The sequence below is a fragment of the Oreochromis niloticus genome, linkage group LG20, assembly GCF_001858045.2.
Source record: "Oreochromis niloticus isolate F11D_XX linkage group LG20, O_niloticus_UMD_NMBU, whole genome shotgun sequence".
Classification (NCBI taxonomy): Eukaryota; Metazoa; Chordata; class Actinopteri; order Cichliformes; family Cichlidae; genus Oreochromis; species Oreochromis niloticus.
Window position 1 is genome coordinate 29899171 of NC_031984.2, and position 7095 is coordinate 29906265.

The following is a 7095-nucleotide window of genomic DNA, read 5'->3' on the forward strand; positions in this document are numbered from 1 at the left end:
GTAGTAGTTTAAAGAGTGCAGGCATTTTCAATAGAATTATTTCCTAAATGGCATTCCATAGACAGACAGACAGACAGACAGACAGACAGACAGATAGATAGATAGATTGATTGATTGAGAAGTTCTGCAGATTTTCAGAAATGTAAAACTGGGTCATCATTAGAATCTCTGGTCTACAGCCATGGGTCTCCTCAAGTTACAAATGTTTTAAGGCCACTCTTCAAGTCCACAGGTGGATAAGAGTTTGCGCTTTTCAAAGTGATTTCGAGTGTTGATTTAAGTGCTGCCTAACCTGGTGACCGCTGTTAACATTCTGATCAAGCATAAAAAGGTTATCAGATATTGACCATCCAGCAAGCTGACATTTCCTGGGCAAAGCCCTGCAGTGCGTGACTGTGTGTGAAAGACCAGCAGCATATTTATTAGAAACATTCCATATTTAAAGTGAGATGGGCTCATGCGGAGTGAAGGTCGCGGCTTATTTTCAAGTCTCACAGTCGTTCCACTTTTGTATTTAACACAAAATTATTTCAGCCTATGGGCTGCTTTGTTTCCAATGCAGTTTTATTCTCTGCCTTCGAACTGGGCACAATAGGTTGAGCTGATTTTAGAAGCCTTGATTTTGAAAAGCTTGCAAACGCAGAGGTATTCAAAGTGTCCTTTTGCTGTTGCCAGGCAACAAAATATAGTTAGCTGCTGCCAATCAAAAGTGAGGAATCAAATAAAGTAATGTAATTAGCTAACTTAAGAACAAAAGAAGAAACTTAGTATCTATTTCAGTCACTGCCTCACGCTCTTTAATTTATCAGCTTGTTCTCTCGCACTGAAACGGCATAAATAGGAACAACCACAGAAAACTTTTGCTTGCTTTTATTTAACAGAGCATTAGGCCTGCTTGTCTGCTAGTTGCATCTGATTGGACGACAAGTGTATAAAAAAAAAACATAGCAGAGCAGGGTCATTTTTTGCATGGAGCCCGTCAAAGCGTGGTCATTTTCAACTTTGAGTGCAGGTGCTTCCTCAATAAAAGCAGGGAGACACAAGTGGATAAATGAGAGGCGCCTGGAGCGAAAAAGCAGAATGTGAAGTGCTTCAGACCCATTCAAAACAACTACAAAAACATCCCCTGCAGCTCGAAATGCATCACATGTGATTACAGCTCCAAGGCACAACATCCCAAATCAAACTTAATTTTCCCCAGGAGAACATTCAGATCATTACACTACCAAAAGAGTGACCCTTGATTTAGGAAAATTCATGTCATCAAAGTGTTCTGGATGTGCACACTATAAAGGTGAAAGGCTTCATTTAGAGGAAAGACTACAAAAGGAAAAGGAGATGGGTTGAGGACGGGCTTCCATTTTTACAGAACTGTTTTTACTGAATCACAGCACGCTGCTTGTTTTATAATTCTGTTCTATCCTACTATTATGGTCTTTGTATGCAGAGGTGGGAAGTAAAATTGTACATAAGTACAAATACTTAATTACTGTACTTATGTACAATTTTCAGGTATCTGTACTTTACTTGAGTTTTTTTTTCCTGAATACTTTTTACTTTTACTCCCTACATTTTTAAACAAATCTCTGTAATTTCGACTTCTTAAATTTTCAAAACAGACTCATTACCTTTGTTTTAACGCATTTGGGTCGAGCTATTATTTTGTCACTGTTTGTTTTAGTTGTTTTTGTTTTCAAATGCAGTGTTTCAGACGTAATGTAGCACAAGGTTCAGTTAGCTTTGCACAAAAATAGAAACCTTCTCCAAATAGCCACTTTGTTACATTTTTACTTGAGTGAAGAAGTTGACTCGGTACTTCAGCATTTAATGGAGTAATTTTTAACAGTATTATTTGTACTTTTAATTAAGTACAGAATGTCTGTACTTTGCCAACTCTGTTTGTACGTGACTGTGCTCTTTGTCACGGTCCAGGCAGGCTCAGAGGTTTATTGTGTTTATTTTGTCGTCCTCTCTTATGTTACAAAAGAATTTGAGTTCTAGATCTACATTCCCTTATCAACACCTGGGTACTTAAGGGGTGGATGGTGAAGCAGATTTTCACCAGATCGTCTTTAGTGCAATGGTGGTAATCAGGCTCCCTCTGCATAAAGATAGACGAACTTGTTCTACTTGTGTTCCTCCAAGAAAGTCTGAGTTCCCCACCATCCACTCACACCCTGGAATCTCATAGCTGTAACTTGATGGACTTAGCTGCCTGCCCACTCTCCATCACTCCATTCACCTTTCTGTAAGCTCGCCTGCCCTCCAAAGGACCCCCTTAGCCTCAATCACTCAACCCTCCAAGTAAGACTGCTAATCCTTTCCTCTACCTTTTTCCACAAGACACTTATCCATCTTGGCCTCAGCTAATTTCTCCTCTCCCACAGAGCTGCCAGTTGCATTGCTGCTGTCAGAGTCTATAAGTTTCACAGCTGCTCCTTTCTGAGAACTTGTTGCCTTATATAAATCTTTTAAAACTGAAACTTGGTCCTACTTTGCTCCCTTGTTTGGACTTTTTTCAGCCATGGACTTTCTCCGTAAAATGTATAGTACCTTATGTTCAATACATCAGTTTTAAAAATACAAGTTTGGGGTGTTGTATCCACACCATTGTTTCACTGGTTTCTGCAGTTAGCTTTTCAATGCGCCTTCAAACCTTTATTTTTTTCAAACTCGGTCTCTTATGACAGTAGATAGTTATTAGATTTCTCCTTCAACTTACATTCAGGCGTTCACTGATTTATAAAAAGCAAATACTGAGCGGTGTTATTTTTGCGTAGGTGTAGGCACAATCATCTAAATCACCTAAATCTGTAGCTCTCTTGACTTGACAGAGCATTGTGGGAAGTTAAAGCTTACTGCTTAGCTGTTCAGATCATGCTGTCACTGCTGTTGTTTTCTCATACCTTTCTCCCTGTTTTCTGAATGGATTCATATTTACAAAGTGCATTTCAAGTCTTAGCGACCACTTAAAGCACGTTCACGCTACAAGCAACATCTGGCCATGCATTCATACAGTGATTTATTCTATACATATAAACCATTTACATCATGGAGTCCTACTCTAAAAACAGCTCTCACTTACAATTGCCATTTAACACTGATTAAAAAAAACAAGTGTTTTACATTACAATTTTTAGAGCATGTGTAGTGCCATTTTGTCAGAGTACAGAATATGACATCACTAAGTTGGTTGCCACTAAAAAGTCCTACATTAGTCTATGATAGAGAAGCAGTTTAACAGGAATCACTTTGTACCACATTTGGCTCCAGCAATTAGTTTTACATTAAAAATAATGCTATACTGTTCACTTGTGTCTTTTAGAAGTAAGTGGTTCTTTCTTGTTGGCTAACTGTACCTAATTGGGAAAATACACCTGTTAGCCACAATATTAGGGTTTATGGAGCACTTTATAAATGAGGACTGTCAAATCAAATCAAATCACTTTTATTGTCCCATCACATTACTGGTACACTGGTACAGTACATGTGAGTGAAATTCTTGTGTGCGAGCTTCACAAGCAACAGAGGTGTGCAAAATAGAAGAAACATAAGAAGCAACCTCATATAAGAACAGGAGCATTTTAAGAATAAATGTATGTATAAATATAAGAATGTATGCACATGACTACATATGTATGCTAATTATATATACATATGTTTATATGTGAGCGTGCGTGTATATGCATACATATAAATAAAATTAAATTAAAATTAAAAATACAAAGGTCAGCAGTTGAATATTTTGCAAAAGAAATAACATATATGTTCAGTATGGAGTGCATAATGTCGAAGTTCTGGTAAGTGAAAGTGAGGTGTCTATATAGTGTTCAGCAGTCTGATGGCCTGATGGAAAAAGTCTGCTGGTTCGGGACCGGTTACTGCAGTACCTCCTTCCTGATGGAAGTAGTTTGAACAGTTTATGGCTGGGGTGACTGGAGTCTTTGATGATCCTCCCCACTTTCCTCAGGCACCGCTTCCTCTACATGTCCTGGAGGGAGGGAAGCTCACCTCCAATTATCCTTTCAGAGCACTGCACCATTCTCTGGAGAGCTTTGCAGTCGTAGGCGGTGCTGTGGCCATACCAGGTGGTGATGCATCCAGTGAGGATGCTCTCAATGGCAAAGAGAGGGAGTTTGAGTCAGGTGCTCTGGTGGTCAGCAGGGCTGAAAAGATATGCAATATCAGACTAGTTTGCTAATTTGGCTAATGTAAGCAATGCCAGCAGAAAAAGAGAAAGGGGTCGAGAAAACTGCTATTTATTCTAATATAGTATTTGTAAAAAAAATCAAGGGTATCAATGTGTCACATTGATCACTAATCCACCAGTGATCTTGGGGACAGTTGGACAATTTAAAACTGGTTTTGTTTAATAGCCCACTGTAGCCCAAACAGTGGACATACACAGTTAGGGACTGGCTGATGAACACAGTGAAACATTTAACAGATAATAATGCTTTTTTCCCCAGAATGGTGTTGAAATGAATCAGGTGACCTTGTTTTCTGTACAATGTGGCATGAATACTTTCCACAAGTTAAATATAAATAAATGAATACATAATACACCAAAGCAAATCACACATCTATATATATAAATACAAAATACAAAGTATATTTTGATATACTTTGTATTTTATAGTGTTATACTTAGTCATTTTCAACATAGCATCTGCATGCATCTGTACTTCATCTAAGTGCACTTGACCATTTAGAGACTCTGCTCATCTGGACTTTCTGAAGTTTACTTTGTTTACATTTTATATTTCATGTTGAGGACTATTATCCCAGGATTAGAAATATGTTTGTTTAAGTAACTTTCATCTTCACTACAGATTTCAGTGCTTATTGCTGTAGCCACCGAAGTCCTGAGGGAATAATAAACTTTTAATTAGGGTTTAGTTTGTCACATTTTTGAGCTTCACTTTTATTTAATGACAGCAAAAAAAAAGAGTAATGTGTGAATGTACTTATTGTAGTTTGAATATTAAATTAGAATTTAGTTTCGTGCACATCAGGGTTGAATGGGGTAAGACTCAGCGGCTTCTTCTTTCCACGATTGTTGGTCTGATTTGTTAGCTTCTGCTTTTGGAGTGAAATCCAACCTGATGGCTCCTCTCAAATTCTGAATGTTGTAAAAGCACAGACATCTTTAGTCTTAATAACGTGTTTTATTCATCTCCGTAGCACCTCATTGACACTAACATCTTCTGACTGAACTTAATCCCGTTGGTCAGGTCAGTAATCCATCAAATCTTTGCCCTGACATTCTCTTTTCAGATTCAATATATCCAGGGAATGGGCTGCTAAAATTTTGCAGACTCAGTGCTCTGACATTTGACGGAGTGCTCAGGCACTTTTAATAAGAAATCTGCTATTTGGAACAATCTCAGGGGTTAAGTTAGACAGGGATTTGATGTGATCTGAGTGGCCCTCTGAAACACTTGAACTCTTACCTGAGCTGGACAATGAACCTGAGCAATGGTGGAGATTATTGGCTTGTTCAGCCTTTTTCCCCCCAGCTGTAACAAGTAGCTTTACGGGATGAGACACTGATTAGTTAGAGGCTGAGAGAGGGTAGGAGGAGAGAGATGGTGTAAAAAGATGAAGATGGACAGAAAGAAGGCGAGAATGAGGTAGGTTGGGGGGGTAGAATGGCAGAAAAGGAGGGAAACGTCTGAGCAGAAGCAAAGAGAGGAACTCAAGGATGAAGGCTTTAAAGAAGCACCGTGTGGGTGGAGGTGGAGATCTGAGGCAGCATATCAAAGTGAGGGTGAAGTGCAGGAATGATTAAGAAAGGGAGGATGAGTTGAGTGCAGCTGTTAAGAGCATGGGAGAGGGAGTTTAGCGGGGGAGACAGGCGCACAACTTGTTTGCTGCACTGTAAGTACTAGAGAAGCTCACTTCCACGTTTGAAGTGTACACTGCAGTTCATAAGCTTCATTCAGCTGCTCAGTGTGTCCACAGTTTTCTCTAATATACAGCTTTCCAGATAGAGCTAAAGTGCCTCATTCACTGCGACAGAAGTCAGTGTAAAAGTCACGTGCAGTAGACCACAGATTTGAATATTATAAAGTTTAAAATCTGTGTGCATATTTGATTTCAAAAGTACTAGACAATATGTGTTCTCAGCCCTCTTATCAGAGGTGTTTAAAATCAAACACTTGGGTTGTGCCACATCACAACCCAAGTGTTGTGGCACTTGGGTTGTGTATCTGGGATAATCCCGGTATAAAGTTTTAGGTGATGTAAAAGTATCATATTATGATGTCAGTGATATAACACCATTCCCTACCTTCCTTAGAATGGGAAGATTAGAAAGATATAACATATAAACATAAAGTCAGAGAGATCATTATTGCAAATTTCCTGATGTATCAAGATACATTTTGAGGCTACAGTACATCATCCATATCGAGTTGTAAGTGGTATCAGTGCAGAGTGGAAGTATTTAGGAATCACAGCATTTCAAGTGGGAGACACATAAAGTTACAGAGCAGTCATCAAGTGCTGAGGGACATAGTGCGTAAATATCATGTAAAAGTGTCCAGCCTTCTGCTGACTCAGTAACTCAACAACCTCCTCTGGTATTAACATCAACAAAAGAACTGTGCACCAGGAGCTTCATTGGATGGGTTTCCATAGTCAAGCAGCTCCTGTAGTTGGAATGCAGGGGTGTCAAACATAAGGCCTGCCAGGGCCTGGCAAAGACTCCAACCTGGCTGCTGGATGTTTTTGAAAAGGGTACAGATAAACCACTACACAAAGGATACACTTTGCAAGTTAGGTACATGGTGAGTATAAAAGATGGCGTCACTATGACATCAGTAGTTTTGGATTCTGCATTTCAAAACTTCAGTGTTAGTGCTTTGGCTGTTGGTTAATGTAAAACTGCAAGGACAAAATGATTATTCTTCAATGGGCCAAGTCAAACTAAAATACACATAAATGAGGACTTTACAGATGGAGTAAGGAGGAAAAGGAAGGAGTTAATGTTGGAAATGAAAGCTGCAAGAGCAAAGAGGGACACTGCCTATTTGCAGCATAATAAACTTTATTCATCCACATCATCCCTGCAGCAGTACAGCTAAATAAACA